The sequence below is a fragment of the Podarcis filfolensis genome (assembly GCF_964270895.1).
Source record: "Podarcis filfolensis genome assembly, chromosome: 5".
In the NCBI taxonomy this organism is placed as follows: domain Eukaryota; kingdom Metazoa; phylum Chordata; class Lepidosauria; order Squamata; family Lacertidae; genus Podarcis; species Podarcis filfolensis.
Window position 1 is genome coordinate 47,040,735 of NC_139608.1, and position 26,557 is coordinate 47,067,291.

Here is a 26,557-nt window from a genome sequence, read left to right on the forward strand (position 1 = left end):
TAACAAAACTTTAAAGAATATATTCAATTTATAATTATTGTCTGAAGAAACTGTACTTTTTATAAACTAGACATGATGTTTCTTTGGTAGACAGAGTTATACATAATGCATTAAGTTTCCTAAAGTAAAGACATGAATTTTGATACCGGTTCTTTCCTGAGAAAAAGGCAAGGGGGAAATGTTTACAGTGGACCCTCCGGATACGAATTAAATTCATTCCAGGGGTCCATCCACAACCCAAAAAGTCTGAAGGCAGAGGCGCTGCTTCTGTGCACGCACGTGGCGTGATCGAGCACTTCTGCGCATGTGTGGGCGGCGAAACCTGGAAGTATACACTTCTGTGTTTGCCACGTTCATAACCTGAAAGTTACGTATCCAGAGCAATATGTAAAATCTATAGCTTGAACTAAATGAGAATGTTTGTTTTTAAAATGGTGGGATCATATCAATAATGTCTAGTAATGGAACTTGGGTAGGTATAGATGAATTAGTCTATTTCTGGCCCATGTTGACATCACATATATTCATTTATAAGCTGTTCTGTTTCATCATTAATGGCTCCCAACTATTTAAATAACTATTAATAGCTATAGTAACTATTTAAATCACAAAAAATGAATTTAAATATATTTCTTTATCTCTGTATACACATTTCTAAATGTATTTTACCCTCAATTGTGTTTTTAAAATGCTATTTGGTGTGTTTGAATCAAGAACTGCATTGCAAAATTTGGAGAAGTACGAAATCCAAAGGACAACCAGGTTCCAATCTATGTATTAGTCTAGGCTATACAAAATAGATCAAACTAAAAATGGAGACCAAACTAATTTTTCCTCTGTCCCTAATCCAGAATTTGGAGGCATTTGCTTACAGCTTAGAGACATTGGTTTTAATAAGGGGAATGATTTTGTTTAATTAACAATTTTATGTAACCATATTCTTCTTGGTATAAGAGGAAAAGAGTACTGGTATTACATAGTGGACCTATGGTGAGATATTTATTGGCAAATAATATTCCAACCCCCTGGATAATTTACTACTAATATGTTTTGCGATGTTGCTGGGTATTTAAAAATCTAAGATAAATTTCAGAATTTAAATCAAATCAATTGCCAGAAATTCAGTAATTTGGTATGCTGTAAACAAATTTATGTTTTTTGTAATAATGTTATTCTTTTTGTGTCCCGTTGTAAATATTGAGGAACGTTGGGACAATTGAAAGAAATTGGTATTATAGAGCAACACAGTAAATTACAGGGAAACAACTCTGTCCCATTTCTTTCACTCATTTCAGTGTTATATTCCTCTCTCTCCTTTGATTGCTGGAAATGCTATATATTCCTTTCCTACATGGTTAGTTCCTAAGTCCTTGAAAGAACAATATCCAGAAATGCTGTGTGTGTATTGGGGTACAGATGAGGTGGTATAAGGGTTCTGAAGGAAGGATTAATTTGGATTTCCCCATATGCCCCTTTTGGATCCTGGCCAGTGTTAACACATCTTCAAGTTCTCTGCAACAATGAAAAGGAGAAACCTGCTCTTCAAAAGAATGTGTTATAGTTCTAAGCCTCCAGTATTCTGTACTTCTTTATGTTATTTGCATTGCAATCACAACCATGCAGATGTTCAGACACCATGCCAGTGGCTGTTGGCCAGGATATGGCATTCATCCTTACTCTGCAGGTGTCCATGAGCCTCTGATTGATGGAAGCTGGGATTGAATGGCAAAGGATGAATCACTCTGTTATTGTTCTGTTTTCCTGCCAGGTTTCTTGGTACTATTTGGTACTTTGCTGTAAGCTAAGAGAAAATAAATGGATAGTTAAGCAGCAGTGCAAGCTTCAAAGTGAGGTTGTGTAATGCCAATCGTTGGATTTATGAAGGTGAATTAAAATACATTATGTCGGGTGTTAGATCAGTGGAGGGCAGACTTTAGACTTGTGAGATGTGTCTTGTTTTTTACTAGAACGATGAGATCTACCAAATGGAGCAAAGTACCAAAATATATTGTTTTTTTCTTAATATATAATAATATAATATATATAAATAAAAATGCTGGGGTTTTTTTCAGAATCAGAACCCAGCTGAGCTCACCACCCTTCTACACCATTATCAATTCCTGGTTACCTCAAGCTTTCTTCTTTTCAGCAGTCTTTCCTTTTTTGGGGGGGATGGGTGTCATTTTATTATTGGTTATGTTGACATTATTGAGAGGCAGAAATCCTTGCAAATCACTCAGATGAGGATCTCTGCTGGTAGATTTCTGTCTACTGCACACCACTGATTTAGATATTTTGGTCTTGTTTGAAAGTTTGCAGTACTGTATAATGTACTGAGGTATATTTCAGTTTGGGTTTTTTAGGACACATCTCAAAATAATAATATAAAATATGTCACAAAATACTCAGCTTTTTAAAATATGCACTATTCCTGGATAAAAGGTCTCCAACTGCTATAATTCATTTCTAAGTGTTCAGGAATCTTTGAAATCAAAACATGACTTAGAAGTTGGTTAACGATAGCTTGCAATCTAAAGGAAGTTTAGAGACTGAAATAATATCTGCCACCCGTTTGTTTTTATTTTTTAAGATACACGGAAAATGTTTGACTGCCTTGTGTTGCAGTTTCTTTTTAAAGCTGTAAATATTCCTCACAGCACCACTGGTGCTCTTTGACACAGTAAACCTAAAGCAAGGATCATAGTTGGAGACTCTTCCGAATGTTTCAGGATTAAAAGATGCACCCAGTGAGTGTCTTTTCTTTCTAGTTACCTTTGGCTTCTGTATAAAGCTGTTACTAGCTATAGTTAGAGATGATCCTACTATTATAGGTATACAAACTAGAAGCAGCACTTTGGGTTTTTGTTATAAGCTGATAATGTGGTAGTAATTATGAAAAGCTTGATTAAGTTGGTTAGGAATTTTTCCACATTTAAAATCCAGATAAACAAATACTAAGCAGCGACAATACATGGTAGTAGAGTCTCCAAAATTTCACCTGTAGTTTGGGGTTTTTTTATTACGCATCAATGTAATCATTCAAATAATCTATTTTAATCTTCAAACAATATTCTGTGCTTTCTGTGTTTAAACAATGGGCACACCTACTGTGCTAATGACTCAAACAGCAAGAACACAACCATTATTCATAAATAATAAGTGGGACCTATTTTGTATTGTTGACTTGCACTTCTGTAGATCCCCAAGAGAGGCACTTTTGAATACATACCTGACTAGTAAAGTTTCACCACATCTATTTGCTTAACCGTTATGATGCTGCTTGGATTTAATATATTAAGTGATCTTTTAGTTCTATGTGAACAAACCCTGGCGTGGCTGCAAGGAAGAGATTGGAAGCATCCAATTTCACCTTGGATTCAAGTTGCCCTTCAAAACTTCCATGCTGATTCAAGCACTATGTCTTTTATAAAGTCATTCAAAAATCTCTGGATCATCTGATAATGGCCAGTGTCGTGTCTACAAAGATTGCCATGCAGAACTTTGATCTCAATCTTTCAAAATTGTCTATAATTTTAAGATAGTGATCTATTAGTTACCTCACATGATGTAACATTTCTAGTATCTTGGGTTATTTTCAAGCATCACAAGATTACTTACTTTCAGACTATTTCTACCTCATGCTCTATGGCACTTTGTATACTGTGTTAATCTCAGAAGTGTGTGAGCTTCTTGAAGTTGCCTAGGGCGACTTTATCACCCATTCTCACCCCAATCTAATAAGGGAGGATCAAGTAGCCACTCAGTGTTACTCCAGACAAGGTAAGGTTAGGAACCTGGGATCACTCTGCAATAGGGCTGAACGATATATATCGTCCAAAACTTGTTTGAAGTACGTATCATGATATCGGATTTTGACTTGGCAGTACATTGCGAATCATGATGTATGTTAGAGCTGGGTGATAAATAACCCAAAACAGGTTTCAAGTCCATATGATACTGGTTTCCTAATTTTTTACCTGGCAAAAATCACAATGTGGGGAAAACCATGAAGATGGCCAATGCCTCTATGTAGCTCCATCCTTTTTCCAGACTTCGTGATATAGCTGGATATCTCCCAGCCCTACTCTGCAACAACTCAACCCAAACCAACAGCCTCTCTACCAATGTTTGCCACAGTTTATTAGTATAATGTATGTACTTCATCACAGTGTGTTTGGGCAGTACCTGAAATACTGAGCCAGTAAGATAGTTGAACTATATCAAACTTTATTTTCCCTTCTCTCCACATCTAACTCTGTAGACCCCATGTTTATTAGTTTGTAAATGAAATGGAAACACTTCAGAATAAGGTTTCTGCATGCACAGGAGATTTCCTAGCCACAGAGGTATTTGTAAATTTAAAAAGAAAATAAGATTTGTTAACAACACATAGCAAACAAGCAGCCCAACAAGGATCTTAGTAAATGCTTCTGCAGTTGAAACTTTGGCTTGGCTTAAAACTTGCGTAGTATTATTTGCAATGTCTTATTTTAATAAAATACATTTTAATCCTGCAGAAAATATTTTTCTCTTCCCTCTATCTTCTTCTACTGTGGGGGAGGGACACATGAAATATTCTGTTTTCCATGTGATGGAAGTGACTTTAATTAGAATTCTTATGGATTTCTAATGGTGAAAGATTGATCTCACTCTTTTTCTTTGTGCGGCTTGGCATTCAAAATAGGTATGACTCATGTATGGCATATAACAGATTGAAAGGATGATCATAAAATTCTTTTCCGAACCGTTTGCATAGGTTTTTAGAAAAAAATAAAATCATGTTGTTCCAGTTGAGTACAGGCATAGTGCCCATTTGTGAGCTCAGTGAAACCCTGTGTTTCCCCCCTGGCAATAGGACCTCAGAGGCAGAGAAGAGGAATGTTGCAGGTGATGGGAGGTCCATGTGCCCTCTCATAGTCCTTCATCCTGCCATTGTGCTAAGGCAGAGTCTAGATAAGTGGTTCCCAATTAGCTAATTACTGAGGACCCCCTATTTTTCAAAAGCCAAGCCACAGACCCCATACTTTTGAAAATTTTGATGACTCCATGGTAATTACCTTGCAAAGCAATTTTTTGAACAGAATGTGGTGTAGCCCTTAATAAGCAAATGACTTTAGGTATATTAAAAACAACAACAACAGACTAGGGCTGAGCGATACCTGGTTTTCAACATTGTGTTATGTCAGTGGCTATACATTGTGATATTCTGATATATCAGAATGTCTGAAATTGGAGATCAGATGTGGTGGTGAGGGAAGGAGCAGTCGCAGAGGTCGGGCGGGTGGAGGAGGAGAGGAAGCGGAGTCACCTTCACTTCATGTTTTGAGTGCGGAGGGGATGGGGTTGGGGGGTGCATCAAGCTGCTGTCAGCAGGGCAGACAGTGGTGGCAGCCATTGAAGATGGACATCCGCTGTGACTGTTGCTGCTTTCCTGCGGACTTATGCGAGGAGCGAAATATTGCTGAGTCAAAATCGTTATTGCAGAGTGATTTCAAAACTGATTTTGGCCAATATATTGAAAAATTGCACAGCACTAAAACAGACCATAAAATTTGTGATATTAGCATGCAGAAATGACAAAATAATAGTTGGGGTGGAGGCAAAGGATGGGGTCGCGGACCCCCTGGGTGCGTTCCGCAGAATCCCAGGGGTCCCCGGACCCCTAATTGGGAACCACTGGTCTAAATCTTTTATCACAAAATGTGTCCACAATATGTGATTAATTATTTCTGTAGTTCTTTCAATAATACAAAGTGTATTGTATTGTATTATCTATCAGGTTGTTATAATATGATGAAAACTTATCAACTCACTGGGCCATTATCCAGGGAGCCTTTTTTACTTGAGTATTGATCGGTTTACACATATATCCTGCCTACTGTCATGAAATACCAGGCAGCATACATGTTTTACTAGGTAACTTTCCTTTGGCACTGGCCAGGCCCAGACTCACTTAGCACTGCCACGTTGGTCACCTCATGTGCCTTCATTCCATACCATGAGATGTGTGTGTGTGCTTGTATCTGCATATGTGAGCTTGCAGCAGCAGCCGCATATGTCACATTGAAAACTGTCTTTGAACTTTGGGAGTTGAAATAACTGAGCCTGTATCAGGCCCATAGAGAGCTTGCCCAGGGCAGCCAGTCAGAGTCGGGTGTTTCCACCAACTTAGCCCCCCAAGGCCTGGGGCAAGTGTAACCCAGCTTCTGCCTCCCCCATTACAGACCTGGCTTGAATGGAGGGGAAAGATTGTGGGAGGCACCTGCTGTTTAAAAGACTTTTTTTTTTTTTTTGCACAGACATCTTCCCACATGCTTTTGGTTTGAGCTCAAAACCTTCAGGGTTGTAGTTGAGCAAAAGTTAGATGCCTCTAACTCAGGCATGACACACTTCCTTTTTAGTGTAATTTATGGCAACTGGTATGTTTTTTCTCCATACCTATTTGATTAAGTCAAAGCAGATTTGACAATTATCTTTATCCTCCAAACATGAATAGAAGGATAGTGAAGAGAGAATAACCAACCTGGTGTGCATACCATTTCTCCTTTTTCAGGGGTTTGCAACATATCTATTGAATTTCCTGAATCAAACTTCAGCAAAACATTTACCTTCAGTTTTGCCCTTGGTCTTAGCTTAAGGCTGTGCATTAATAATAATATTTAAACCATTAATTAAAGCATTTAACATAGCATTCAGACAAAGGATAGCTGAATTGTGTAATGTCTGGTTTAATTCATAAAGGTGAAATAATAGCCTGAAGCTTTACTTTTGAGAGAGGCCTCCATCCAGTATTCAACCTTAAAACAACCTTACTTCATCAGGTAATCCCATCTTCCACCTTTGTAATATAAATTGTATGCTGCTTCCATTGCCTAGGGTTAAATAAAATACTCTCTTGAGTTCCTTCTACTCGAACAAAGGTTTTGTTAGAGTGCTTAGAAAAACAATAAGGCTCTCTTTTATACAAGGTGACCTTTGATATATTTTGGCTTCAGGTTTCACAAGGACCTGTTGTAAAAGATTTTGGTTACAACCCTCACCTGACTATAATATGTTGGTGGTTAATTGTCAAAACATGTTTGAAGTTGAAAAGCAAAGCATGGTTGCCTCATCGAGTAAAGTGGAGATGATTGAATCTTTTACCTTGTGATACTTCCACAATTCTTTATAATCTATTGATTAGTAGAGCAAAAGCTGCCTGATATTTACATTTTACTAAATACAGAGTTGTCAAAGTTAGCTCCTTTTACTGCACAATAAAAATAAATCCAAGAGTGCTTTACTTATTGATTAACTTGGAGGAATGTGTACCTTGCATATGTTTCTAAATTGAGAAGGACTGTCAAGGACAGGGGTGAGCAGTGTGGCCAAGGACCACATTAGAGCCAGAGGGTAGGCTGATTTGCATACACAATTGGCATACCATAGTGAGCATTCCTCTGCCTAGTACCTTGATGCTTATGTACCTTGGAGACCTTTATAGATCAAGTATTGCTAACCCACATTTTTAGACTCCTAAGGTAGCCTGTTAGAAATCATGAGGTTTGATATATAGGAGTGGAATTCTCTGTTACTGGAGTGGGGAACCTTTGACCATCCAGATGTTGCTTGATTGAAGCTCCCCTGATCATGGAGTTCTGTTGCTGGGCTGATGGAATCTAACAACATCTGGAGAACCACAGGTTTCCCAACCATGCTATACATACATTCGAGTAAACATAGGACTTTTGCTTGTAATTAATTAATCCTTTTCAGATTATGTGCTCTCTTGGTTTCATATATCTTTCTATAAGCTCAGAAAGCAACACACCCCCGTGTGTTTTTAGCAGGAACCTTTAGGCCTTCCAAAACCTGGAGGGTGGATTATTGTATGTCAAAGGTGACTTTATTTTCTCCAACGTGCTTCTAAATGTCATTACTCTGCCCTCAACAGAGCTTAATGTAAGGCATATATTGTTCATTAACCTGCTACATTAAGGACAAAGATGAATGAACATATGATAAGCAGTGCTTTAATTTAGTTTGCATTTCAGTAGCGTTGAACGACAAATGGAGATATGTGGGGGGACTTGGATTAGTAAAATTTCTTGGACTAATAGTGTTTACAGATATTTGCAAAGCTGACTAGTCTGATCAGTTTTAAATTAAACTTTAATATTACAGTATTGAATACTGTATTAAGAGAAACAATTGTATTTTTTCAGAGAGATGCCTGTTTTGTGCCCTGCATGGTCTGTTGTCAGGAGCTGGAGTCATGCGTAGGTCAGCAATAAAACAATAGAGCACCCGATGTCAGTGAAGTTAACTCTCTATGCAAAGAAACAAAACAGCTTAGTCCTACTGGTCATAGTCACCCTTCCCAGTAGGTCTTGCCCCAATTAAGTAGTTGCGAGGACTGAAGGTCTCTGCTTTCCCACCGTTCTCTAAGGTGCTTCCCTCGGTTCCTTCCCCAGCAGCCTAAGGCTCCATTGCCTTGCCTCTTGTTGCTCCACACTCTTCATTTCTCTGTGTATTCTGGGAGACCAGGGGGGAAAGGGAGCTGGTCGCAGCAGGAGGGGGAGACTCCCTGGACTCTTCAGCAGCCAGCCTCATCTCTGTCTCCTGGCCTTCCTCCTCTCCAGTCTATGAATCAGAACTGCCCCAGCTTCTTCCTGCTCACTAAACCCTGTTGTCTTTTCATCTTCCAACAGCTCCTTTTCCCAGTCTGCTCCGTCTTCTCCCTCACTACTCATCATCATCCCCAGCTGGGGAACCTCCAATCCCCTGACTCTGAGCCTTCTTCCCCTGGGGGGAGGGTTCCCTTGGTGGTTTCCCAGCTAGTGCCTCCCACCACTCTTCTGAATCCAGCCAGTCCATAACATCTGTATACTTCTCAGTCAGCTGATCTATCCTTCATGATTTAGTTAAACCAAATATTTCTATAATATTGTAATTATATCTATAAACCGGTATTCAGTAAATTTATATTTGCTTTATCTGTCTTAATTTGATGGAGTATAATCTACAAAGGTCAGAATAAACTGGCAAAAAGGTTGTATGTGACTTACTCATACCTGAAAGTAGATCAATCAAGTTAATCATGACTAAATTAAATCCATTGATTTCAGTGGATCTGCTGTTCAATATGGCTTAGTCATATACTATATGAAATATGTATTATGTTACAGTTTTCAAGCATGTGAAAGTCTTGTACGAATAGAACAAAAAACTGTATTTTAATCTTGTATTTTGATTACAGTCTTCCTCAGTTTTCCTTCCAAATTTATGACATTTATTACCTCTAGAAGTATTTTCTGAACACTTGCATTTGGGCGGGGGGATTATTGGGTTGTTTTTGTTTTGATTATGTATTTTGTGGTTTTGTATTCTGCTTTTATCCTTTGAACAACCCTGAGACCTGTGGGTATAGGGCAGAATACAAATTAATATAATATAATATAATATAATATAATATAATATAATATAATATAATATAATATGTAGTGGGCTGAATAGATTAATGGCAAACTAGTAGCTGAATAGATTAATGGCAAACTAATACTAGGGTTATTCTGTAAAAATGTCAACCTATGTAGACCTATATTTATTTTCATATATTCTGCATCATTTTAAATATACTTTTGCAGCCTTTCATTATCTGGCAACAGTTTTCCAAACTGGCATTTTGTGTGTGAGTAAAACAACCATACTTGTGACATGCAAGATGACCCAGATTTTTTCTATTTTTTTCTAAGCTTCAGTTAAATACACCCCCCAAAAAGATAATAGGCTAATGATGTTTTATTTCAGGGGTCACCAGCCCTTGTAGACTAGTGGACAGCTTTTCAAATTTCGAGGGTGTGTTGGGCATGCCTGTCACAAAATGGCTACCAGGGAGGGGGCAATGCAAACACAAAATGGCTGTGGTAGGAAGTGTTAAAGCACGTTGTTAAGAAGGCAAGTTTAATGTAGCACTGCTAAGGAGGTATGCCCAATATCCAATTAGGTTTGTGTGCCCTACGCAACCTAGACGCCATAGGCAGAAGGAGTATTAATCAACCTAAACTTCTGCTTATATTTTACAATACCATACAGTAATGTATATTGTGTGGTATGGAGAACAGGACAAGATATGGGTTCTAAATGAGTAGATGTATATGCTAGTATTCATCTTTGGCTGTCAAGATTTCACATCCACTTCTATGCATGTTTTAAATGCAGAATTAAATCCCACAGTGTTCAATAGGACTTTGAACACGACTACATTCTTAGGGAGTTGAACATGAAAGGGTCCTCCGGGAACATTAAATATGACCTATTTTCATTTCTACTTCAGTTCTGCGTTGTCTGCATGATGATGTAATCATAGTTCCTCATCTTACATTCAAAACAAGAAATAAAGAGCAGGTACCGTTGATATTATACATTTTGGCCTCTTCTGAAAATAGGATTATATTATATAAACATTACTTGCAAATCCCACTGCTGGTTACATAAACTTTAACAGCATCATGATAAATGCAAGAGGCTAACCTCGGCTCCTTCAAAGTCCCCAATATGTGCAAAGAGAATTGAAGATGGGGGTTGAGCAATCATCTTTGCTCAAGGGACCACAGTTGTGCTCACTCCTGGTGAATGCATCTGTCATCCTTGTGACTTTCCTCAGGATGGGTCAGATCTCATGCTGAGGCTCATCAGAAATCAAAGAGATATCCTTCACCACCACCTGCCTTTTTCGGGCTCTGGAAATTAGAGGAATGACTCCATCTTTTGCTAAGCTGCCAATAGGCTTCCAAGCAGTAAGATATCTCCCTTCATGGCTCACAATGTTTGCAGTGAAGCTGGAGTGACCCCAGAACTCAGTGTGATGTTACAAGTAAGACTTGTTCCTTTCCCCCTTACAGAAAGGGCAGAGTTGGTGGCTGCCACAAATTTTGGCAGTCTATGAAGTCTACCCTAGGTCTTCTTTCCAGAATTCTCTGTACATTCCAAAGGGCTCAGGTGTGGGGTTTGTGATCACTACACATTAAATATTGTTTGGACACTCGGTAATATAGTAAAATTCAGTATGAAAACCTAATCACACAGATGCTATTGAATTATTATTTTTTCCACAGATGTCAGTGGCATGCAGGGTCATTTAAATTATGACACTTGGCTAAGAAAATATTAGCAATTTCTTCCTTTAGTTCTGTTACATCTGCGAAAGGTTATTTGCCTTTTTGGCTTAAAGTGTCAAAGTGTGAGCAAAGTTACCACTATACTAGATAGTATTCCCTTGGCTGGAAAACACAGTTCACCACTATAGTGGTAGAGGGCAGGCTGGAATGAGCAGCAGAGCTGAAAACTACTGAGGTGGGAGGAAGAGACTTTATGTGCTAGTCAAGGCTAAGAAAATGTAACTACTGTTGGAAACACAAAAAGCTGCTTTCTTTTGAAACATAATTGTATATATTGTTAGAGGTATCATTATCCTAACTGATGTAGCCATGTTCTTCATCTTCTCAGCAGTTCATGTTTAATGCCTAAATGTAAAGCTGTGAACTAGTTCACTCAAAGCTTGAGATAGTTATGAACTTAAAAGATTTGTGACACTCTGGATGTGTTTGAGTTGGGAGAATTTTATCTGAGAACTAGTATATTGAAGCATACAGACTGCAACTCTTTTATAAAATGAAAAGAGCAGGTGACAGGGAATCCTTATTCTCCAAAGCCTAGAAAACCTGCTGACTACCATTTAGTTCTCTCACAGCTATTAAATTGTCCTCATTGGATAAAAAAACAGTTTCTCCAATCACATGCTGCTTAATAGGTAACTGCAGTATATGTGCTGTGGCAACAAAATACATAATTTCTGATGGTTAGGAGAATGGAAGCAATTACTCATGCTTTCTTGACATAATAATCAAGTACAATGATGAGCAACACATGTGCCATTGGATCCATTTTCTTGCAGCCTGGAACCATTTTAACAAAACATGTCTCCTTTTTTGCCACCCCCTCACTTATCTGAGATTCATACCTGCCACAAAATTAAGGTTACTCTTTCCCTTGAATGTCCCTGCATTTTTTTAGAAGTATGTTTTTGAGAGGTTTCTGGTGCCCACCACTAAATCTGGTGAGTAGGCAAGGAGGTGAATAGGTTAGTATTTTCTTCTCGTTTTGTTCAAAGTCAGAATGCATGCTAAACTCTGTATGTAATGGCCATGGTATGATTTCAATATGTTGTACAATCCATTAAACTTCTATTACTCATCCCAGTCTGTCAGGAGTGGTCATACTAGAAATTCAAACTGAAACAGATAGCAATTGCTCAATTTCAAATGTGAATCTATGACAAGATTCTAAATGTGGGAATGAAAATATGGGAAGTTACAAAAATTAATATGTAGCAAGGGAAAATAAATAATTGACAAAAAAGTATAAAAGTAGTATAGCTTGCTACTTTTAATGTTTGATTATTTAAAATTTATTATCTAATTTTGCCATAAAACAAAACAATGACAGTGTCTTTCCAGACATGTAAACAAAATTCACCATGACTGAATAAGTGAGAGTCATAAGAGGATTATAGGGAGAGTCAAATGAGGGCAAAACCATGACATGATTACAATGTAGCTTGACTCTGGTTATTTCTGTGTGCTTAAGTTACTTTTCTGATCTGCATGCCCTTCTCAAGGCTAACTAGCAGGCATGCTTTTTTACTTCCATGTAGAAATAAGAACTGCAGTAAGAATGCTGCTCTGTGCAAATGAGCAAGGAAACTTAATTTCAGTTACTGAGAGATCTGTCACCTTCTCAAGGTCAGATGCCATTCCAGTAAATTCCAGTATTGTACTGTAACATCTGGTCTTGTACAGCAGTTTCTGACCTGGAGGTTGATTACTTGGAAAGATCCACAACATGTCTTGTGTTACTCAGGTTCTGGAGCTGGCTTCTTCCACTTAAGAACAAAATACAGTCGTACCTTGGAAGTCAAACAGAATCCATTCCAGAAGTCTGTTCGACTTCAAAACGTTCAACTTCCAAAGTGTGGCTTCTGATTGGCTGCAGGAAGCCAAGGCAACTGGAGTTGGATGAAGAGATGAATAAATGCCAGACAAGTTTTGAGTCTAGAAAAATTATGATTGTATGTGTGGGGTTGGAGATAGAATTTTTTGTGGGAGATTGTGTTTATTTCTGTTATTCCCTGCCCCATTTGAATTCCTACATCTATGTCTCACTTTCTATGCTCACTTTAAAAATCATCAGTTATGATTAATGTACACATACATATTACTTCAAGGCCTTCAGTTTTGCTTTTGTTGAGTTTGCTGTATAGTTTATCATTCAAGAAAACAAAATGTCACATAATCTTGGGGTCCATTCACTTGTTTGAAGAGTGTCTCATAGGTAACAGTTACTATAATGCATCCATATTATTTAAAATGCATAGATTTATTGCAGTACAAATTGTTTAAGATCAGGTTTGATTTCTTGGCTTCATTAAACATCTGCAGTAGGGGAAAATATTTTGTATAGACTTGATGCTTGACAAAAAAAAATGTGTTTACCTACAGTAGCATCCAAAGGAAAGGAAAAAAAACACTTTCAGAAGTTGGTCATTTCCATAACTTGATTAATAATGAATTTCAAATGTGAATTTATCAAGTGATTACAAACCTATGTGTTTAATGCTTCATCTTGTGGCATACTGTATGTTGCTAGCTCTGGTAAGTGTTGTCAAAAGGAAGTAAAATAAAAACTATCAGTGTCTTCTTAAAAATACCCTTTATAATGCAGTTTTCTCTGTTTTTCTTTATTATAGTATTTTTAAATCCTTCCTTGATTTCTATACATGTAAGATAATAGTTGCTGGAAAGTGTTTTAGAGGGATTACTTGGACTTTTATTTCTACTAGGTTGTTTTGTTTTGTACTGAAATTGAACTCTTAAAAGAAGTCTGGACACTTTACTAAGATATTAAGACTTTGCTATGGTTACTTGATTGAATGCAGCCATGGGAATGTTGACAAAGCCAAGTTCAGGGGCGGATGTTTCATTTGCAGTGGAAGGTCACAGAATTATACAGAAGAGCTTTCACCAATGGGGGTGTGGAGCTGACATATCTTTGTATCACACCAAACTGTCCTGGCAAAATGTTTCTCAGCAGCCAAGGGACAGTTGATAATAGGAATATAGTGTTTCAAGTTATGATTATAAGCCTTACTCATTAACATTGCAATAGAGGCAGTTGAATAAATCTTACAGAATGCTGGATATTTATTCCTTATAGTCTACTCATAAAAATAAGTCTGAAAGATTTGATAATAAATTGTTAAGCTGGGATAATTCTGGATATTAGGGTTCTACACTAAGATTCTTACTTGATGAATCATCTGGCTTTTAAGCTTCTGTGCAATTGCTTTAACTAATTGGGATATTACGAGTTTCTCAATATATTTCCTTTTTTGAGAATACTTCAGCATATGTTGCAATTTGATACTTTTTCTAGAAGGGAAGGTTGTTTTTATTTATTTTTTCTCCTTTAATCATAATAGGGAAACAAGCAAGTGTGCCCTTAAACAGTCCCACTGATTTAATCTTCCAGTTAAAGATTGAAGCACTGCTTTACACAGGCCTCCTGTTAAGCCTGGAGTTGGGGGAGGGGGTTGAAAATTCTCCTGGCAGATCTGCTACACTTCCAAGGCACTCATATAGCAATTGCTGGGAAAATCCTCTTCTTCCTTCCTCCAGGCTTAGATGGAGGGCTGGAACTTGTCTATTTCACTCTGTGCTTTGGAGGTATTTAGAATTCTTCTGAAGTAAAGCATGACGTGGACAGGCTGCAACTGTTCTCCTGCGTTCAGAAAAGGAGATTGTTCTTAACCTTGCAGTGTATTTTAGAGGTACTCTGAGCACGTCTAAAGCTCAGTTTGTTGTCAGATAAGACCCCTACTTCACCACCATTTAGGTAAGGACAGGAGCCTGACAATCACACATTTTGACCGTAGCTGCTAAGGCCAGTAAAGCTTGTGAACTTCACTATGTATGTATAAAATGTATTATTGTTCTCAGTGCAGTGCAGTAATGGTGTACTTAAATGAGATTTTTGTAACTGCCGGTAAATTATTCCAATAGTATATTTTTATACATGGATTATAACTGATACTTGTTTATATATGAAATGTTGAATTTAATACTACTTCTGCAGGAGCTGTAATGCATTAGGAAAATTAATTGGTCATATAAAACAAATATTTTATTTTTTAAAGTGAGCTTTAGTTTTGTTTGAATGCACTTGCAAATTAGAAAATGAGTGGGTTGTGGGGGTTTTTTTTATGCCTGAATAGTCACTTCAGAAATAACCTCTTTCTCCTTTAAAACACCTTTATGCCTACTCTAAACTGCAGAGTACTTTTCCTAGTGGTCCTAAATTCCAGTGCTGGGAAGCAGGTGGCAGGACATTTTTGGGAGTTAATACAGATCCTACAAAGTCTATGCATTAGATGTTCATGTGTTTTGTTTCTGTCTTAGAAATGTGACAGAACTGTAGAGGTTTTATTCCTTAATGCTTTATTTTCAAGTAGCATCTGTGGTCCCTTTCCATTTATAGAAGAATCCTTTTCCGCTTATGTGTGGTTTTATAGAGCCTGGAAACTTTCTCTTCTTCCCCACCCCCTTCTTGTTGCAAATTGAATGCTTGGCATTAATTTATTAAGATTCCTTCAGCCAAATCTGTACTTACTGGCTTCAACCACACACAATCCATTGTACCCTGTTAAGGTACTTCCCCTGAATTTATGGCTCTTTGGGGAGTTTCTAGTATCAAGGAATCTTCAGTCAGCTGGAAACAATTGTATAATTAAGAGGCATTGAGTAGATAGAATGGTTCTACATAATTGAAGCAAGCAATGGCATGTTTGGCCATAGATGGTGTTTTCAGCAATTTATTTGTAGGCTTTACTTTTTCTTTTCCCTTAAGTGTCATTTCAAACTGAATCAGCATGGGTGCTTCCAGTAAGTTTATCCAATAGCAACCAGTTCCAGCCTTGCTCTCCAACTCCAACTGGAAGCACTGTATTCATCTCTTGGTAGGACTGAAGGTAGGAATAATAGTGGAAGCATTTTAAGAGAATCTGTTTCTGTTACATTGGTCATGAGAAAGACCACTTTTTGCAGTAATACTGTAAAATAGCAATCTTCTTTTAAAGCAAATATGGCAAAAAAAAAATCTGGCTGTACATCTTTGTATCAGTTTGTTTGTTTTTTAACCTCAAAAACAGCAAACTGTAACACACATCTTTATTTAACTTTAATTGTTTATACTGCCAACTCTCTACACACAGGTAATATATACATATTACCCACCCTGTTTAAGTTATTCAGGGCTGTATCATCTTTGAACTTAGAACTATCTGTTCTTATTTTCACAAGGAAAACTTTAACCATACAATTAACACATGCCTATTTCATAATTAATTTTGACTCTTGAATATTAGCTCAAGAAATATAGCCAAAGTCTCCTCTCTTTCAAACAATTAAAATAGTAATTATTTTTCAAAAAATGTTTTGAGCATTGCAGAAGTTTTTAGTTTTAGAATTTAAAAAATTGAAAGCAAGAGAATTCTATGGATGCTTATTTTACAATTCAGTCAATTAAGTGCCAGATAATAGTTTACTGTTTTCCATCTGATAGATAAAATATGAACAGTATCATTATTCAAAATGACTCATAAGTTGCTTAGATAGCCAAATACTAGCTTTTCTTGGGAGCGACTCTTTAAAAGCCATTTGCAATTTCATCCAACTGGCATGTCAGTATTACAAAACAGGCATGGCCGGTGTCAGGACAATAGATTGTTACAGCTTGTATTAGTAATGCCTTAAATACATAATCTTTGAATCAAAACATGAGACATGCATGTAGAGTATGTTGCCTATGTTTGGAATGAGTCATTATTTTGTAGGAGTGGCTACCTTTGACCTGGGCTTGAAATATTTATTAGCGTCATAATCAGTTAATGGCATTGGGGGTGTCCAGACATTAATTTAATTCAGTATACAGTGGAACCTCTACTCAAGTATGGAATCCATTCCGGAGGTCTGTTCATGAGTTGATCCGGGTCACTGGTAGAAGCGCTGTTCTGCTTGTGCGCATTTGGCCACGGTGCCATTCTGCGCATGTGCAGACGGCGGCAGCCACTTCTGCGTGTGCACGAACCGCGGCAAACTCGGTATTTACTTCCGGGTTTGCCGCGGTCGCGAGTTGAATTGTTCGCAAGTAGGGGCGGTGGTAAGTCGAGGTTCTACTGTACTGACTTAACAAGGATGAGCTGTGCAGGGACTGCCAACAAACCTGAGTACAGCTTTGACCAAACTATTTAGGTGAGACTTTGTATTTTAATATTCATTTATAAGCAACTTGGTCCAACCCTTGGGCCACATGCCACCTAGCCCTAGAGAGGGATCTTATTTTTTTAACATAGTGGCATAATTTGCCACTGAATCCAAATTCAGTTAAAAAGGCTGACCATACTGACTGACTGTCACAGCACCAAAAGACCTGGTGTAGCATTTCCAGTCATGTCCTCCAGCCCTGCAATTGACAGGTTTGTGTGCAGGCTACTAACTTTTATGGGGTTCTTTACAAGGCCATGTTAACTGATGTGCATCTGCACAAGAATTCAATTTGCAGAAGAATTAGTTGTTTAAAAATATTTTTCAAATGAAACTGAGTTAATTGGAAATATTTCATTAAACCCACAACAGAGGCTCATTTCTTTCCTACTAAAGACACGTGTACTTTTAGAAGTGTTGACAATGTGTCAAGCCATTTGTCTGTAACACTTCCTTGTATATAAACACCATTTGCTGGGGTGGATTTAATCTCCAATAGTATAGGGTGTGAGCACCTCTGTAATAAAATTCAGAGAAGACAATTATTGAAAGACAGATTGAAACCAGATGGGCAAGAATGGAAAGTGTGCATTCTGTATGCATTCTGTCTCCAAAAATGTCAGATTAGTGTGACTGTCTCAGAAGACAGGAAAAATAGCTACAGTAGTAGTTGATATATTATGAGCACCTATCTTTGAATATCTGGTTTGAGACTACCCAGTTATTTTTTGCAATACTTATATCAAGAATTTGTTTTTCCAATGTAATTAATTCCTGTTTATTGGAAATGAGAAGCTTTTCTTGGAAAGAAGTGTCACTGCCTGCACATTAATAATTATTATTTAACAACATTTTATGCAACAGTTTGAAATATTAACACTTGTAATTATCAATTGCTGTTTTAGATTTCTGTTATGAAGATTAAGTGTTTTGACTAGCATATGCTAGGAAGAGGCTCCACAGCTCTCTGCCCCTGGTGTCCCTTCTCTCTTAACTCTGTGTTGGAATTCTCACCATTTGATGTTTGGAAAGAGCTGTGGAATTGCCTAAAGGAGTTTTGGATGAGCTGCTGGGCAGAAGGGGGGTGGGCAGGGAGAGAGAGACCAGACATTCTGCAACCCTGCATTAGAGTTTTCATCCTGGTCAAAAATTGTGCTTTAACTATAAATGAATATAGCGTTGTTATTTTTTTGTAGTATGTGAATGCTTGAATAAAACAATACAGAATAATGTGTGGGAACGATACAATACGCTTTGTAGTGGAAGAATTGTATGTTGAATGAGTGTTGTAATTTATATGTGAGTTGTGACCAAAGTAGAGTCTACCAGTGGATGGATGGCATGGTTGCTGAGGAGCAACCATATGTGAGAGCCCAGGAGTATTGTATGATTGTTTCCTGTGCTGGGAAAGCCTTCCCACAGTAGTTCATGCGCTGGTTACTTCAAGACTGGTTTACTGCAGTGCACTCTATATGAGGCTTCCTTTGCACTTGATGTGGAAGCTGCAGTTAGTGTCAAATGCTTCAGCACGATTGCTGACAGGAGTGAGGCTGTGGTAGCAAATAGCACCAGTGCTCAAGTATCCGCACTGGTTGCCGATTCACTACCATCCCAGATTCAATGTGTTACTATTAGCATATAAAGCCCTTAACAATTTGGGACCGGTTTATGTACAAGATTGCCATACCCCACATCCATCTGTTTGACTGCTTTGGTCTGCAGAATTGACGCTACAAAACCCGTTCCGCATTTGTAATACAGTGGTACCTTGGGTTACATACTTCAGACTCTGCTTACCCAGAAATATTACCTCGGGTTAAGAACTTTGCTTCAGGATGAGAACAGAAATCGCGCAGCAGCGGTGCAGTGGCAGCAGGAGGCCCCATTAGCTAAAGTGGTGCTTCAGGTTAAGAACAGTTTCAGGTTAAGAACGGACCTCCAGAACAAATTAAGTACGTAACCAGAGGTACCACTGTAACTTGATCATTTAGTGTGGCAGCACCTGCCCTTTGGAACTCTCTGCATATTGAGATCAAGCAGGCACCTTCTCTGTACTCTTTTTAGCACTTCTTAAAAACTTTATTATTTAGACAAGCCTACCTAGATGCTTAGAAAGTTGAGACAATTTTAATATGTTTTAGTATTTTAACTTTTGTATGTTTTAAGGTAAGGTTTTAATTTTTTCTTGATTTTCTTGTTTTATCTTTTTGTAAAGTGCTTTGAAGGTTTCTTTAACAGTGAAACAATAAATTTTATGAAAATAAATAAACTGTGTGTGTGTGTACACACACACACACACACAAAATTACTTCTGTAATACATGCGTGTAATGAAGTTATACTAGTATTCATCCTCATTATTAATGGGAAGCTATAATAATAAAACCTGTCTTGCCTTTCTTCTGTATTGCACTGAGAGAGAGAGAAAATCTGTGTACATATTATAGCAATGCAAACAGGTGTTCAGACAACTGAAAGTAGTAACATTTCTATAGTTAGTACTTTGTACACTAGCATGCTCCCTTTCACCATCAGCTAATTTAAGCGGAGCTCACCTTTCCCTGAAAGGAGAAGCTGTAATAATTTTTGCCAGCCCAGTTTTTCCTTTCTTACTCTGGGAACAGACAGCCCTTACCAGGGAGAGCAGCCACACCCATAATGAATGCCTCCTTCTCTTGTGGTGTACACACTTAGAACTGCTTTTAGTTGATCTCGGCCAAGGCAAAAGTAAATAAACCAGACTTGGAAGTCTCCTACCCTTTCCTCTTGTACTGGTTGCTAGTGGAATGGTGAAAAAAGTTTCTCTACTTTTGGAATGAGTCCTCTAGTCAAGCTAGAAAGAAAGACATTTCAATCTCTATTTGAATTATCATGAACATGTATTGCTCATCTAACAAAAGAGTCCTCAACTTTGGAATTGCTCAAAAACTGTTGGATCCATAGGAATCAAGGAAAACTAAACTTGCTAATCAAAACTAAAAAATAAGATTATCAGGATATACTGTTACTGTGAGAGCAGAGATGTCTGTCAAACCCTCAACCCCTGGAGTATTCATTCAGAGATAAAGTAAATAGGGATGGAATGTTGCTTAGACATAATGTTTTACTTTCATATTATGTGCTTGCTGATGGAAAATATTCTCTTTTTAAAAAGCCTTTTTCATGTTCTTAGTGGTTTGGTTCAATCTTCTGCTTAACATCAAAGACTCATGTCAGACACATAGGCCATTTATTTCTAGTAATAACATCTAAAAGGCAAAGTGCAGTTCAAACATTAGACGTGGGTGCTGATGAATCAATCATCTTTTACTCCTGGCTCAGTCTGTCTCTCTCCTAACTAGATGGCTAAAATGGATTGATACTTTCAACTTTTGCCTTTGTTCATTTAAAAAGAGGTTTCCCTCCCCATTCTCTTGAAAGTGCTGCATTGGCATATTTGAAGTTGTAGCTGTTTTCATAATTAGACCTATTGGGCTGCATACTTGGTCTTGCCCACTGGTGTGTATTATACTGGTCAAGAAGAATCCTTTTTCAGTTAACAAATCTGTTTTTAGTTTCTAGACTGTAAGACAATGCACAAGTGATGGGATGCAGGTGTCTGAGGTGTCACGGGCAAGGAAAATTGAAACATATTACAGTGGTACCTCAGGTTAAGTACTTAATTCGTTCTGGAGGTCCGTACTTAACCTGAAACTGTTCTTAACCTGAAGCACCACTTTAGCTAAAGGGGCCTCCTGCTGCCTCTGCGCCGCCACTGCACGATTTCTGTTCTCATCCTGAAGCAAAGTTCTTAACCCGAGGTACTATTTCTGGGTTAGCGGAGTCTGTAACCTGAAGCATATGTAACCTGAAGCGTACGTAACCCGAGGTACCACTGTACTTTGAATCCTCCTAATTTGCTATGTGAATCACATCAAGTCCTGTTGTCTCTGCAATGATGCAAGGGGATATTGAGCCCATGCCTTCGGGTCATGCTTTCATTGTTGTTGTTGTTTAGAAGGTGGGAAAGAGTTGGAATCCAAGGACACCTGGAAAGACCACAGGTTCTCCACCTCTTTCTTGCAGGGTCATTGTAAACTCCGTAATAAGATAATGAACATGAAGCTTTTCATATATTTAAAATTGTAATATATATGTTGCACACTTGAGCATAAGCAGAGATAATAATATACAAATTGCTGTCCTGTTTGAACAGATTTTTCTAATTTGCATTCAGATTAAGACCAGGATCTATATTATTTGGCATTTTGGGCAAATTGTACTGTATCAAGAGACAATTTGTGCTGTTATGCTAATCTGCTTAGTTGTTGGAAATCAAGTGGACATTTAATAGCTAAAAATAGATTATTGGAGGTCATCAGCTTGAATGTGCATTCACATTCTCAAACTATCCCGCTATGTAAATGGAATAGTATCCTGAGAAAAGCCCTGGCAAATAGCTGCACACGTGGCTTAGTCTTGAACTGTTGATCTGTTCTCTCAGCCACTCTTCTGGAAATAGAATGTTATCACCAACATTGTCAGGTTCCTTAGGAATGTGTGAATGAATAGGATTCATCCCACCCACACAATGTTAGCACTGAGGTTAGTGTGCAAATACAAAAACTTGAAATTAGGTTTGGAATGCAATTCATCTGGAGTGGAAATAGCCATGCATTTTATTTTGTTTAGAAAGGCTTTATTTAAACCATTGTAAAACACTTCAGACCGCATTTCCATTACTACTTCCACTGAAACGAACTGAGATTATTATTTCACCATTCAGTTGTGCTAAGTTCCCTATCATGACTCCAGCACTTTCCCTTTTGCCCTCTTTGTGCTGGGTTCTGCTTTTGAGCACCGAGTATATGTCTGACCCATATATACAGAGTATATACATGTAGACGCTGCTATACTTCTGGCAGATCTGCTGGTTGTTGCGGGAGCCCCAGCATTCCTGCCTTCTTGAGAGGCCTATCCCAGAAACTGAAAATGTAGAATTTAGTGGTCATGTAGCAGACCATCTTACCGTCTCTTAAAATAAAAGAACCTCAAATATTGAGAAGAAGTGATTTTCTATGATGTGTTGTGCTGTGTTACAGTATAGTAAAGATGCCTGTTTATTCCTCCTTTGGACAGTCTTATGGGTTGCTTTAATACAGGGGTGGTTAATTTTTTTCTATCTGAGAGCCACATTGCCCCATGTTGAACCCTCAGTGGTGGGTGGGATGAAATGTAAAAATGAGTATGGCAAAAATAAACACACAAATTTGGGGAGCTTGGAGGAACCATAAAAAACTTTGGACACCACAGCAGGGCATGCATAGGAACAATTTTTCTTGGGGGGGGGGGACCCTCAGATTCTAAAAACTTTTTTAAAAGAACAAAAATATGATAGGTACAAATCTATTGAGGAGCCTTTGTTAGCTACCCCAGTTTAGTACCTTGAAAATTGAGAAATTACATATCATACTTAGGACAGAAGCATGTTTGGGTGGTGAATTAGCATAAGCAGTTGCACCAATCTTTGTAGGACAAAAATTCTGTTTTCTGATGTGATACACACACACACACACACACACACACAGTGCTTTTTTTTCTTTAAAAAATGTTTAGGAGTACTCTCATTTTGACTCGAGAAAATCACCATTTTATAGTTCAAATCAGGAAAAATAAATACAGTAAATGGACAAAAGTACAAAGATTCACAAAATGTTTAAGGCTATGCATCGCCGTGCATCCCCCCAGAAAAAAGCACTGTATATATGGGTCAGATATAAAAACATTTTTGATCTTCTACCTCTAAAAAACAACAGGAGGAATAGCAGTATCAGCCCCATCTTCTATAATGTTTTTATCCAATCCTTGTTTGAAATAGTAACACTGTAGAAACATTTTGGTTGTCCGTCCCCGTGTCCCCCCTCCCCCTCCCCCACCATATAGGAACTTTCACACTTTCCCCCTTCCTACCTCTTGCTAATGATGTTTAGACTTTTTCCCCTTTGGTTTTTCTGAGAGTGATCTTGTATCAGTTACAGATGCTCATTTTTGTTTTGGATTGGGAAGGTGTGCATTAATTTAACTAAAGGAAAGGCTGTTTTCTCTACAAATTTATGTAGTTTAATACAATTTCTGGAAGAGTTAAATGAATCTCATCTAAGTCATATATTTAGTTGAGCTGATGAACTGTAAGAATTGTCATTGTTTGGCGAGAAGTCCAGTGACTTTAACAACTTACAGAATGTCTCAGGAGAATGCTTGTGGTTGCAAGAATGGAATATTCAGTTACATAATCAAGTTATTGTTCATGCCGGCTCAGCTAACTTAAAATGATGAAGAGGTCTGTTTTGCATTCAAGGAAAGGTGAACAGCTTGCAGTTATCTCACTGAACAAACTTGTGTGTAACTTCTATAACTATGCTATTTTGAAGTTAATGGAGTTCCTGGGAAGGATAATTTCTGAACTTTTGGCTCTACTTGTGAATAATGACCAATGATAGATTAAAGGAGCAAAAGTTGCTGCAAGCTGATAAGGATGTCTCTTCTGCTACAGAAAATTTATAGTGGGAAAAAGTCTCATTAACCAAGTGTAGCCTGAAGATGAGAGTCTGGATTGAAAAATGGATCCCACCCCCCTCCACACCCCCGCCTGAAACACAATTGTTACACAGGTTAATTAGCATTTGAGCACCTCATGATTCTTTTCTTGCTTTTACTTTACATTCTCTACTTATCTTGAGTTTGTGTAGAATTTGTTCTTTTCTTCTTGCATTCTTTTGATGTATATATTGTGTTAAAATTGAAAATTTCTGTTTTTTTTTAATTGTGAAAGATAATAAAACTGGATAGCTTTGTAAATTTGTGTTGCTTTTGACCAGGAGTTCCCTCCTCTCCTGCCATATCTATCACAACTTTTCCAATGTCCTGAAACCCTTCCTATATGCATTCCTCCATTGTCCTTAATTGGCTACTGCAGGCAGGAACAGGTAAACACATTAGTTGGGTCTGCCATTTTTTTGAGGCAACTAGTACTATGTGCTCTTAGCATTGATAAATTATTGAGCTGTGTAGCACAATTCAGCTTTCATCTTGCATAGGGCAGATCTGTACTAGAAATAGTTTGTATGTGCAAACCCAAGGGACCTTGCCAGAAATGCAAACAGTTTAGGACAAGAGGCTGAAACTGATGATAAATTAGCCACAGGCAACGTATTATTTTAAAAATTCATTTATAAGATAGATAGATAGATAGATAGATAGATAGATAGATTGATTCTGTATAAGGCTACTACTTTCTTGCCTCAGCCCCATCTATTTTATAATGGGTAGTTTTTCCAAAAAGGAAAGAATTCCCAGAAATAGATGAAGTGTCAACAGAAAAGTTTGAACAATTATTTAGTTTAAAATATCAGTAAAAATACTGGTAGTAGTCACATCTAAGTTAATATAAATGAGCAAATTATCTGGCAATGGATTGCTTGACAAAAATAATTTTCTAAATCAGTATTCCTTGTTGGTTCTGAATCTCTTTCATCTCTAGATGGTAGTACCCTTCAGCTAGTATGAGAGCAGAGAAACAATTGCAGTTTGAATCTGAGGAGAGAACAGAGTGCTAGCTGGAGTTGGCTAAAATAGAAACATCACCTGCATTTGCTCTGCCCTTGGTAATAGTGAGCGTTTGGATCCCTCTCCTTCCTTCACCTCCTCATGCAGTGAATCTCACATGGCAGCAATGCCCATCTGGTGCACACCTTTATTTGAGCTTCATATCTACTGGTCAATCTGCTGTCAATGCAGTCTACCGAGTTCACAGGATGTTGACAATCTAGTGCAGATATAGTATATAGAGAAAAAGAGATTGGACAATATAGTACTACCGCAAAAAAATGGAACATATATCAAAGCAATTAGTAGAACAGCATAATGCAATGTATAGCACCCACCTTTTAACACTATGTAGGTGGGCTGCTGATTACCAAACACTACTTGTGATGATTTGATACATTTATTGTCATGACTAATGAGCAGACTATTTGCTTTTGTAGCCGTAGCAATACTATAAAAACCTGTAGGTTGTTAATTATTTTAAGGAATCTAATTTGAAAAATATATGTGCAATGGTAAATGAATCGTTGGCCTTGAAAATTTGGTATGAATGCATTTCTCTATCCCCTTCCCAGTCACTGAGTGGCAAAACTTGGGATTTTCCATCTTTAAAATGAGAGCAATTATACTCCCTTTTAAAACGTGGTAGCAAATGAAGATAAAGTACCTTGCCATATAAGTCATTTATACAAATGAAATTATTATTCATACAAATGTAATTACCAGTAAGACTTTCACCTCATGTTCTGCACCAAGCAAGCCACTTTTGAAATTAAGAAGATAAAACAGAGATCTGTCTCTCAAAGAAAAAGTAATGGGTCTTTTGGTTCCTGGTAGATATGTTTGACAAAGAACAAGTGTGCCTTTTGAAACCAAAGGATTTTTTTTACAGTTAGAAGCACTTTGAATCAGCTTCCCTTTTTGACTAAACACTTGGAAAGAACTTGACAGCTGTTAAGGCAAGTAGAGTTAACTCTGAGTATTAGGTCTGAAATGAAATAACTCTGCAGTTTGTTATAATAACGTATAGTTGATTCCAAAAGTTTAGAGTAAGCAGCTAAAGAATTATCTTAAACTAATCTTAAAATCTGTTATAAAATCCTCCCATAATCTCAAACATTTGTCTGTCCAGCTGCCAAAATCTTAGCCCTTAATTAGGCAAACTTCTAAGAAAGGAATGGAAACTTTGCCTGATGGTGAACTGTTGTTATTATTATTTATAAAATTTCTATATTGCCCTTCATCCGAAGATCACAGGGGAGTTTACAATATAAAAACACAAAAATACATACCATAATAACAAACAAAACAATACCCATTCCTCAGTTTAAAAGGACTTAGATTATTTAATTAGCCAAAGGTGAGGGAGAAGAGTAATGTTTTTACCCAACGCCTAAAGATATGCAAGCCTCGCCAGATGGATACCATGGTTGATGGTATTGAAAGCTGCTGAGAGGTTGAGAATTTACAGCAGCCACAGATCTGAGGTCCTGGCTGATGGGACAACCACAATTTCCCAGGAGGAGGAGGGACTGGCACATGGCAGTCACTCACTGTCTGTGCCTTGTGCTCTTTACCCTGCCTGCCCCACCATACTCCCACCATTCTGCGTTCTGT

The 26,557-nt window shown here is 37.7% G+C and overlaps 1 protein-coding gene across 23 annotated transcripts in view; it reads left to right on the forward strand.

Annotated features, from left to right (window-relative positions):
• Window positions 1-26,557, forward strand: part of ADD3 (adducin 3) — a 97,069-nt gene that overhangs the window by 6,554 nt on the left and 63,958 nt on the right. Inside the window, exon 1 of one of the 23 annotated variants that reach the window (XM_083616586.1) lies at window positions 14,777-14,931. The exons of the other annotated variants lie outside the window; for them this stretch is intronic. The gene's annotated coding sequence lies outside the window, so the exon portion shown is untranslated. Of the gene's footprint in view, window positions 1-14,776; window positions 14,932-26,557 lie in introns of those variants that run through there. 23 annotated transcript variants of the gene reach the window in all.